Genomic DNA, 12,110 nt, shown 5'->3' with positions numbered 1-12,110 from the left:
CCATTATATTCAATCTTTTCAAATAATATGAAGGCAAAGTAAATGTATATTCTGCCAGCTATTTATTGAATTGTTAAAATGTTCTATTTTCTACGAGTAAGCACATTAATTTCCAGGAAAGTTTTTGGCAATTACAACATTAAAAAAATTAAGGGGGTCTAACGGGCAACGAGGAGGGAAGCCTGTCGCCATAACAATTGACACTGATGCACTTGGGTGTCGGATTGATGTGTCAAGTGCAAATTCTCACCCTCTATAATAGTTGACCATCTTCTAGAATTAAGGTTCAAATTTTTTGGTCTAGATCACTTAAGATATTTAATGGTGCTATACAGGGCTGCCTGTTGCTTCTTCTAATTTTCATTTTATATATAGATGCATTAGTTACGGCCATCAGGGAAGACCCAAGCATTAAAGACTTTGGGCCTGATTCAGAGCTGAACGCTCTGACCAGAGCGCTCGCTCTGAATCAGGGCCCTCCTCCATGAAAATGGAGCGGCCTCCCGGCCACTCGCATAGCTGTGGGTGACCACCCACAGCATATGCGAGCGGCCAAAAAGATGGTCGCGACCATAGGGTCTCCCTGCCACAAGCCCTGGAGTGATTTTGGCTCTATCAGAGCCAAAATCACTCCCACTGACATCACTAGTGATGTCAGTGGGGCCGGCTTCAGACGGTAGGCGTTCCCATGGGAACGCCTCCGTCTGGCAGGCACGCACCCGGCACGCCCACCAAAGGGGGCGTGCTGTCAATCAACATCGACAGCACGCCCCCTTTGGTGCGAGACCCGGAGCGATGGAAAGCCCGTCACTCCCCGGGTCTCGCACATGAGCACGACGGAGCTCCCTCCGTCGTGCGCATGCGCAGTGGGGAACATCGACCCGCTTGCGAGCGTACTGCGGCTCGCGAGCGGGTCTGAATGACCCCCTTTGAGGTTGATGTACACAACAAAAATAATTGCAGATGCACTATGCGATCATTACAGTTTAAATTTAATATATTTTGTGATTATATATAATTTTAGAGGTAGGTAGCATATCAGTGGCCAATGAGACGGGCCAGCCCACCAGCATCCAGGTCACCTCGTCGAGCAGGTGCCTAGCGAATGGTGTAATGGTAAGGGAGCTGTTTATTAAAAAAAAATAAAACATATCACATTCATATTCCCTATTTCTCCCCACAATCCAAAAACAGTCTTGTAGGTTAATTGGACAATGACAAAAATGAACCCTACTGTCTGTGGGCCTGATTCTGACCCGCTCACGAGTGCTGAGCGCTCGCAAGCGGGTCGATGGTGCACAAGTGCGCAAGCGCACGACGGAGGGAGCTCCGTCGTGCGCATGCGCGAGATCTGGCGATTCCCCGACGCTCGGGGTCTCGCACCAAAGGGGGAGTGCTGTCGATGGTGAGTGACAGCATGCCCCCTTTGGTGGGCGTGCCAGGGGTGTGGCTGCCAGACGGAGGCGTTCCCATGGGAACGCCTACCGTCTGGGTCTGGCCCCACTGACATCACTAGTGATGTCAGTGGGAGTGATTTTGGCTCTGATAGGGCCAAAATCACTCCTGGGCTCGCGGCAGCGAGACCCTACTGCAGGGTCTCGTCGCAAGCCCGATGGTTGCGATGGTCTTGACCATCGCGACCATCTTTTTGGCTGCTCGCATAAGCTGTGGGTGGTCACCCACAGCTATGCGAGCGGCCAGGAGGCCACTCCAAGTTTAGGTAGGAGGGCCCTGATTCAGAGCGAGCACTCTGGTCAGAGCGTCCGGCTCTGAATCAGGCCCTGTGTGCGTCCATTTGGTAGGGAATATAAATTGCAAACTTAATTAACATTGTAAGATTTAAATATACACAATAAAATTCTGCATAGTCTTTAGGCGATATATAAAAATCAGTTAATAACAAATAATATTATTATCCAGTTAATATTAGCCAGGCATCCTACAATTATTTCAATCATTTGTAAATACGAGCCTTCTGAATGTTTTGCGTTGTGCTCCACCGCCATAATACAGCCGAGGAGGTCTGGGAAGTTGGAAGGGGGACCCACTTGCTGGCATAAGGCAAGTATACTCGTGCTGCAGGGAGTGCATTGCTGGGCCCCCATGGACCCAGGGGCCCGTCTGCATGGCACACCCTGCACCTTTTATAAATATGCCTAGGGTTGTGCAATAATTTTGAGTGATAAATTGTTCAGACTAAGGCACTGTTGGGATCGATTAGTTGCCACGTTTTCTGCAAGAACACCAATTATGCAAAAATTGACCCCTCAACCAAGTTACCAGATGCCACATTTACACCTCTCAAATTAAAGTCTAAATGGACTGAAAGAGGCTGCAGCTCCTCCCAAGGTGCATTGTCACTCAGTGGAGGTTGGTATAAGAAAACTGGAAGGGGGGTGGGATGTTCTTGTGGTGGATGAACCAAAGCGCTATAATGGGTAGATGTGCTGCATTTTTTATACTGTGCCCCTGATCTCTGACTGTTCTCACTTTTGTGAGCCTGTGCTCGTGACTCTGAATATTGTCTTGTCTGACTGAGCTCCTGTTTTCTGATTTGGCAATACATTTCCACGCTCCTTCCGCAAATCCCAGCTAGCCTCATTAGGCCAGATAGATGGTCATGATCTGCAGGCTCCCAGGAGCCACAAAGCACTGTAGTGCTTTGTGGCAGCCCTGGTAAAGAATGGGTAGTTGGTTAGACTCTGTGCCTTGACTTTGCTAGAACGGACTTTAGCTGGTGACTGAATCATCCACATAAGCTTGAAGTGTGACAGAGAGTGAAGATGATGATGAGGGTGGGGAAGATTATCATGAGGGTGGTGATAATGATGATGATGAGAGTGGTGATGTTGATGGTGAAGATGGTACAAATGATGATGAGGGTGGTGATAATGTCGCTGAGGGTGGTGTGGTGATGATGGTGAAGAGTGTAATGAGGGTGATGATGGTAAAAATAATAATGAGGGTGAAGATTATGATGAGGGTGATGACAATGATAAAGGTGGTGATGATGATGAGTGTGATAATTTTGATGAGTAAGAGAGTGATGGTGATGATGATGAAGAGGGTGGTGATAATGAGGATAATGAGAGTGGGGATGTTGATGGTGAAGATGATGATTATGATGATGAGGGTGAAGAGGGTAATGATGAGGGTGGTAATAATGATGATGATAGTGGTGATGTTGATGGTGAAGATGGTAATATTGGTGATGATGGTGAAGAGTGTAATGAAGGTGATGATGGTAAAAATAATAATGAGGATGAAGTTTATGATGAGGGTGATGATGATAAAGGTGATGACGATGATGAGTGTGATAATGGTGATGATGATGATGATGATGATGACGTTGTTGATCAGTATGATGATGTAGGTGATGATGATGGTGAAGAGGGTGGTGAGCATGATGAGGGTGGTGATAATGATGATGAGAGTGGTGATGTTGATGGTGAAGATTGTAATATTGATATTGATGATGATGATGAGGGTGGTGATGATGATGATTTCTATGACTATGATGATGATGAGAATGGAGATGTTGATGGTGAAGATTGTAATATTGATGATGAGGGTGGTGATGATGATGATGATGATGATGATGATGATGATGATGATGATGATGATGATGACTATGACTATTATGATGATGATGAGAGTGGAGATGCTGATGGTGAAGATGGTAATATTGATGATGGTGAAGAGGGTGGTGATAATGATGATGATGATGATGATGAGAGTGTTTTACTTAATTTTTGTAATAAATCAACAGTAATATTCCGATCAAGCCACAGCTATTGCTGTAAATACTATAGGATAGAAATACAGCAGGACACAGAGCACTTTCCCTAAACATGACCAATACTATAGGGTTATATAATATGCCTTTCACCTTTGTTGCAGTTGCACCATGTTGGTAATCAATGGGAAGAACTAATATTTGCTAATAACTGTAACTGCTCCATGCGATGACATGGAGACAATGTAGACATAGAGATTGTAGACATCTGACCGGTAAGTGAGCAGAGAGACTGAGCACAGAGCTCAATGGATTGCACTTTGGAAGCAAAACTTATCAATTGGATTTCACAGCGATTTACAAAGTTCTTCACTTTTGTGAGTGTTCAATAATGAATCTAAGAAACTCAGAGACTAGAAAGTAAAGAGGGAAAGGAATTCATTGATTGTCTCTCAAATAAACAGGTAAAACAAAATAAAACTGATTGGCAGCTCACGTGGCTGAAAACTTGGCACTTTTCCTCACAATATTGTGCAACCGTCGGTCCTGTGCATTTTATTTCCTGATGTCGTGTCTCTCTGCTACATGGAAATAACCACATTAAAGGGATCACTGCTGGCATTTTGTTCCACTCTCTGAACGCTTGAGAGAAGGAATTTACTGTACTAATGTTCCATGAAGGAGCGATTGGGCAGAGGCCAAGATTAAGAATATGTTATGTTATAAAACCGGAGAATTAGTCCCAGGTTATTCCGCAGATCCTGATATGTTGTAAGCCGTTGTGCAATCACAGACATAACTAAATATTTTCCAATGACTTTACTTCCATTGTAGCAACTAATAATCAGGTTGTTTTCCACAGAGCTTGCCCACACTTGGACCATACCAAACTGAATCAGATATAAACAGGGGCATAACTAGACACTTGTGTGTTAAATAGCAAATAATTTAAGGGGCTCCCATCAGGAGCAAAACCTTACCTTGCAAAATTTGTAAGGGGTCTCAGGGATGCCAGCCAGTCATTGCCCCCACTCTGCTCTTCTTAGCATCGGTGGGGGATGTGCAGATAAACCCTGTGTTGGCATAACATCACCAGGCTCTTGCGCCATTGGCGTGCAGCGGCGGCATGACCCTACTAACCTCCGGGCTTTGTTGTCACAGCTCCTCCTGCAGTGGTGGTAGTTCTAATGGCCTCTGTGTAGATGAAGCAATTTCTCATCTCCTTCAGCTTGCTGAAGCTCCCTCAGGACATGACTGTGATTACAGTAACCAATATTAAGCAGACCACACTGTAAGCCAATCAGAGTCATGACCTGGCCACGAAAGGGAGCTTCAGTAAGTGACACAAACTTACAAATTGTCTGTAGTCCCCTTACTTCTGCATGAGAGGAACACAACCAGCTGTGGACCCAGGTAACATGGAAATTCTGCCCCAGGCTGTGAGTCTACCGGAGAGTAATTATGACTGGAAAGCTTCAGCTGTCTAGGTGCACAGCAAATAAATAAGGGACGATGGATGAAAGGCGCCTGTAACACTTTATGCACACATTTACGTTTGTCTTTTCTCTCCATGCAGACAGCGTACACGCCATGGGAGAGGGTAATACAATCCCTGCTGGCGGATTCGTACAGACAGCGATCACCATTATTCAGCTCTCAGCCTGCATGCAATGAGTATATCAGTCCTTCTGTCATCTGAATATAGTGTAATGTGCTGTATTACACATTATATATCTTGAAATATAGAACTTTATGGGCCTGACCCTGACTCATTCGCGGGCGCTTTTTGCGTCCGGCCATGCCAAACTAATTCCTAGTTTATGCTAATGTGAGTCTTGGCCCCTCAATGTCATAATCTGTGTGCCTACATGTGTGTGAGTCACTCCGCCCACTGTTTTTCCATTGTCATCATTAGTATTGGCACTTACACCTACCCCTGGGTGCAAAGGATCCGTCTGAAACAGGCACCGCACACCTTAAACAAGCACTGACTCGACCTATCCATCCACGTCACCCTATGACACTCCCACGAGGCTGCTATGACACTCCCACGAGGCTCCTATGAAGCTCCTATGACACTCCCACGAAACTCCAATGACACTCCTACGAGGCTGCTATGACACTCCCACAAGGCTCCTATGTCACTCCCATGAGGCTCCTATAGCACTCCACAAGGCTCCAATGACACTCCACAAGGCTCCTATGACACTCCTACGAGGCTCCTATGACACTCCACAAGGCTCCTATGACACTCCCATGAGGCTCCTACGGCACTCCACAAGGCTCCTATGACACTCCACAAGGCTCCTATGACACTCCCATGAGGCTCCTATGGCACTCCACATCACTCCTATGACACTCCCACGAGGCTGCTATGACACCCCCACGAGGCTCCTATGAAGCTCCTATGACACTCCCACAAAACTCCAATGACACTCCTACGAGGCTGCTATGACACTCCCACAAGGCTCCTATGTCACTCCCATGAGGCTCCTATAGCACTCCACAAGGCTCCAATGACACTCCACAAGGCTCCTATGACACTCCTACGAGGCTCCTATGACACTCCACAAGGCTCCTATGACACTCCCATGAGGCTCCTATGGCACTCCACAAGGCTCCTATGACACTCCACAAGGCTCCTATGACACTCCCATGAGGCTCCTATGTCACTCCCATGAGGCTCCTATAGCACTCCACAAGGCTCCAATGACACTCCACAAGGCTCCTATGACACTCCTACGAGGCTCCTATGACACTCCACAAGGCTCCTATGACACTCCCATGAGGCTCCTATGGCACTCCACAAGGCTCATATGGCACTCCACAAGGCTCCTATGACACTCCACAAGGCTCATATGGCACTCCACAAGGCTCCTATGACACTCCACAAGGCTCCTATGGCACTCCACAAGGCTCCTATGACACTCCTATGAGGCACAGCTGCTCCATTTATCCAAATGGTCGATGCCCAGTTGCTGTCAGAAAGGCTGCGTCTACACGAGAAACAGCCTGAAAGGAGTTACTTGCTACTGCTGATGGTGTATGGTGTGATGCTTGCACAGACCCATTTGCAGTTTTTGACGCATGTGCAGTCTACGGAAAATCAGGGCTCAGAGTCAGGTCCTATGTGTGGGTTCTACTGCTCCCCTGTACGTTCCATCGTTATATTATGCGTGGTTTCTTCGTGGACAGTTTTTTTTCCTGCTTGCTGCTGACTCTGGTACTCTATATACAGAATGGCATGACGCCATATGGCAGCGCATGTATTACAGAGCAATATAGAGGGGCAGTAATTGTATCATAGAACAATATATAATACCTGGGGTTACAGCTTCCGCTCAGTCTGGCCATCTTTGCAGCCCCATGTCTGCTACCTCCACATCCAGCCCAGACCTGTTGTGCTTATGCTTTTCTGTTAATACCAAAATAGCAATTTACTTAACGGCAGAGCGGACACAACTAATAAAAACGCCCTCATGACACCATCAGACATTGCGTTTTGCCCTTATTCTGCCAATGGTCCATCCTCTGCATTAACCAGCCCCTAAGGCACAAACCACTATTCTATGGTCAATGTCACTTGGGGGCCTATTTACTACTTATCTGTTTTTTCCCGATACTTATAATTTCTTTTCACCACTTATCAGGCAATATAAAATCATGTATCGCTGGGAAAGGGCCTCCGATACGGTCTGATGACTGTACGTGTGCGAGCGGGTAGGGATCCTGCGGAACCCACTACCAGTAATATTTGCGAACAGTAGTCCATAGGCTGAAAATGGCGTTAGCTCCAAGGGCCAAGCTAGTGGTTTTGGAATTGAAAGTGGACGATCTCTGCTGTGGTCCACCGTCCCCCATAGATACAGTACATTCAGTGGATTCTTAATACGACCGTTTTCGGGGGTTATCCCGCAAATATTCCTTGATAAATATGCCCCTTAGACTCACGGACTATTAGTGAAAATGTTAAACTTGATTGAAATTTGATTGCGTTTTACCCCTATAATAGCCATGAACATATTGGCGGCACAATCACCATAGATACAAATAAAAATTTTTGGTTCACAGTCAAAAAGCAAATTATTAAATTTTTTGTAAATATTCAACAAACCTGTTGGAGAACAGTAATCAAAATATTACAAAAATATGAATATATTTTAATGGATACACAAACGGCGAATCTCAAACGCCAACTGCGAGATGCAAATTTCTAACGGCAAAAATCAAATTGGGATTTATTAAGCATTGTTACAACAGTAATGAACCCTTACGCATGTGCTATGCGACTTAGACACGTGCACAGTTTACTGGTAATCGCTGGTGAAAGCTTCGATGGTGCAACCAATGGTGGTATATATGAACGCACCAATCATTATTACGGCGTCCACGGGCGCTAAAAGTGGGCGTCTCAGTCTTGCACATTGGCTGAATAGATGTACACAAGGGGAGGAGTTTGTACGGCATTTGCATATAGTGGCAGACGGACTCAGAATCAGGGCCTGTACGTGGAGAGAATGGGGGTGTTATGGAGATTGGGCCGCGCTTCTCCTGTCCCCCATGTGGACAATGAGCTCTTTGGGGTCTATGTACTAAGCAGCGATAAGAGACAGTGGGCCTGATTCAGACCCGGTCGCAAGCGCTGAGCGCTCGCAACCGGGTCGATGGTGGCCCACAGTGCATGCGCACGACGGAGCCGGCTCCGTCGTGCGCATGCACGAGACCCAGCTAGCTCCGGGTCTCGCACTAAAGGGGGCGAGCTGTCGATGTTGAGTGACAGCTCGCCCCTTTTGGTGGGCGGGCCAGGGGGGTGGCTGCCCAAACGGAGGCGTTCCCATGAGAACGCCTACCGTTTGGGGGCGGCCGCACTGACATCACAAGTGATGTCAGTGGGAGAGCTTCCGGCTCAATTTGCGCCAGAAGCTCTCTGGGGCTTGCGGCCACGAGACCCTACCACAAGGGTCTCGTCGCAAGCCGGACGGTCGCGATGGTCTTGTCCATCGCGACCATCATCGTGGCCGCTCGCTATAGAGGCCAAGAGGCCGTTCCAAAAAAAAATAAAAATCGTCCCTGATTCAGAGCGAGCGCTCTGTCAGAGCGAGCGGCTCTGAATCAGGCCCAGAGTGAAAAGTGATAAGGTGCCAGCCAGTCAGCTCCCAACTGTCATTATTCATACACAGCCTGTGAGATGACAGTTAGGAGCTGATTGGCTGGCACCTTATCACAGACTTATCACTTTTCACTCTGTCTCTTATCACTGCTTAGTACATAGACCCCTTTGTGTCTGTGTTATGCTGTCTGCATATTTATCTTTGCAGGTAACAATCTGATTTATGTGCACAGTTTGTATGTATAAGTTTCCTTTTCATGGAGCTGCACTATGTTCCTGATGTGTCTGAGCTCTTGGCTACACCCCGGGTGACCTCACGTTGTTTGTGGACTCGCAGTATAAGAGCCGCTCTTGTTTCTATTTCCAAATCAGTGTGTCAGTCTTCCTGACCAGAATAACACTCAGTTATGATATTAGAGGAACAAAGTGCTGGTAAATAGCACCACACCTTCTATACCCACCTAGTAAAAGCATGTGTGGGTTTTATTACACTGCCATGAAATATTATAGTATAGAATATAAATAGTACAAGATATTGGGGAAAGTTATGAACCAGATAATAGGCCCCGGAATACATTTGTTTATTACACATGGGATGACCCCTTCTGGGACTGCAGATGGAAATGAGCAGCAAAAAACAGCTCCTCAATGTACTGAATAGCCCTTATTTCCCCTCCTAACTCTGAACTTCAGCTTCAGTATGCATTCTCAAGAGCTTAGATTGCAGGACTCATGGTGGTCTCCTCTCCCTGTAATCGGTCAGCACCTGGCAGAGGAGACTCTCCCTATCATCTGTCAGTGCCCAGCAGAGGAGACTCTCCCTGTATTTTGTCAGCCACAGCAGAGGAGTCAGTCAGCGCCCAGCAGTTGTGACTCTCCCTGTCATTGGTCAGCGCCCGGCAGAGGAGACTCTCCCTGTCGTCTGTTAGTGCCTGGCAGAGGAGACTCTCCGTATCATCTGTCAGTGTTGGCGGAGGAGACTCTCCCTGTCATCTGTCAGTGCCTGGCAGAGGAGACTCTCCCTGTCATCTGTCAGTGCCCGGCAGAGGAGACTCTCCTTATCATCTGTCAGTGCCCGGCAGAGGAGACTCTCCTTATCATCTGTCAGTGTCTGGCAGAGGAGACTCTCCTTATCATCTGTCAGTGCCCGGCAGAGGAGACTCTCCTTATCATCTGTCAGTGTTTGGCAGAGGAGACTCCTTATCATCTGTCAGCGCCTGGCAGAGGAGACTCTCCTTATCATCTGTCAGTGTCTCGCAGAGGAGGAGACTCTCCTTATCATCTGTTAGTGCCTGGCAGAGGAGACTCTCCTTATCATCTGTCAGGGTTTGGCAGAGGAGACTCTCCTTATCATCTGTCAGTGTTGGCAGAGGAGACTCTCCCTGTCATCTGTCAGTGCCTGGCAGAGGAGACTCTCCTTATCATCTGTCAGTTCCCGGCAGAGGAGACTCTCCTTATCAACTGTCAGTGTTGGCAGAGGAGACTCTCCCTGTCATCTGTCAGTGCCTGGCAGAGGAGACTCTCCTTATCATCTGTCAGTGTCTGGCAGAGGAGACTCTCCTTATCATCTGTCAGTGCCCGGCAGAGGAGACTCTCCTTATCATCTGTCAGTGCCCGGCAGAGGAGACTCTCCTTATCATCTGTCAGTGTCTGGCAGAGGAGACTCTCCTTATCATCTGTCAGTGTCTGGCAGAGGAGACTCTCCTTATCATCTGTCAGTGCCCGGCAGAGGAGACTCTCCTTATCATCTGTCAGTGTCTAGCAGAGGAGACTCTCCTTATCATCTGTTAGTGCCTGGCAGAGGAGACTCTCCTTATCATCTGTCAGTGTTGGCAGAGGTGACTCTCCTTATCATCTGTCAGTGTTGGCAGAGGAGACTCTCCTTATCATCTGTTAGTGCCTGGCAGAGGAGACTCTCCCTGTCATCTGTCAGTGTCTAGCAGAGGAGACTCCTTATCATCTGTCAGCGCCTGGCAGAGGAGACTCTCCTTATCATCTGTCAGTGTCTGGCAGAGGAGGAGACTCTCCTTATCATTTGTTAGTGCCTGGCAGAGGAGACTCTCCTTATCATCTGTCAGTGTCTGGCAGAGGAGACTCCTTATCATCTGTCAGTGTCTAGCAGAGGAGACTCTCCCTGTCATCTGTTTGTGCCTGGCAGAGGAGACTCTCCCTGTCATCTGTCAGCCCCAGCAGAGGAGTCTTTCCCTGTCATTTGTCAGCGCCTGGCAGTGGTGACTCTCCCTATCATCTGTCAGCACCCGGCAGAGGAGACTCCCTGTCATCTGTTAGTGCCTGGCAGAGGAGACTCTCCTTATCATCTGTCAGTGTCTGGCAGAGGAGACTCCTTATCATCTGTCAGTGTCTAGCAGAGGAGACTCTCCCTGTCATCTGTTTGTGCCTGGCAGAGGAGACTCTCCCTGTCATCTGTCAGTGCCTGGCAGAGGAGACTCTCCCTGTCATCTGTTAGTGCCTGGCAGAGGAGACTCTCCCTGTCATCTGTCAGTGTCTGGCAGAGGAGACTCCTTATCATCTGTTAGTGCCTGGCAGAGGAGACTCTCCCTGTCATCTGTTTGTGCCTGGCAGAGGAGACTCTCCCTGTCATCTGTTAGTGCCTGGCAGAGGAGACTCTCCCTGTCATCTGTTAGTGCCGGGCAGAGGAGACTCTCCCTGTCATCTGTTAGTGCCTGGCAGAGGAGACTCTCCCTGTAATTTGTCAGCCCCAGCAGAGGAGTCTTTCCCTGTCATTTGTCAGCGCCTGGCAGTGGTGACTCTCCCTATCATCTGTCAGCACCCGGCAGAGGAGTCTTTCCCTGTCATCTGTCAGCACCCAGCAGAGGAGTCTTTCCCTGTCATCTGTCAGCACCCAGCAGAGGAGACTCTCCCTGTGTCAGTGCCTCCCTGTCATCTGTCAGTGCCTGGCAGTGGAGACTCTCCCTGTCATCTGTCAGTGCCTGGCAGAGGTGAGTCTCCCTCTCATTTGTCAGTGCCCAGCAGTGGAGACTCTCCCTGTCATCTGCCAGTGCCTGGCAGAGGACACTCTCCCTATCATTTGTTAGCAAGCAGCCACATCCGGCTTCGCAAAACAGAAAGTTGGCAATCTTGTGCTGAAGTGGCACCGTGTCCTTGATAGCTCTCTAAAGGTCTGTATTAATCACTCGGTGGCTGGATGGTGAACCCAAGTAAACTGTTTAATTTTTTGAAATGGTCACCCCCTGATCAGATGGCAAAGTTATCCTGGATATTTGTCAGGGGATATTGCATTGT

Source organism: Taudactylus pleione, unplaced genomic scaffold (assembly GCF_031769625.1).
Source record: "Taudactylus pleione unplaced genomic scaffold, aTauple2 ptg000905l, whole genome shotgun sequence".
NCBI lineage: Eukaryota > Metazoa > Chordata > Amphibia > Anura > Myobatrachidae > Taudactylus > Taudactylus pleione.
The sequence above is the reverse complement of the archived record's forward strand: the minus strand, read 5'-3'. Positions refer to the sequence as shown.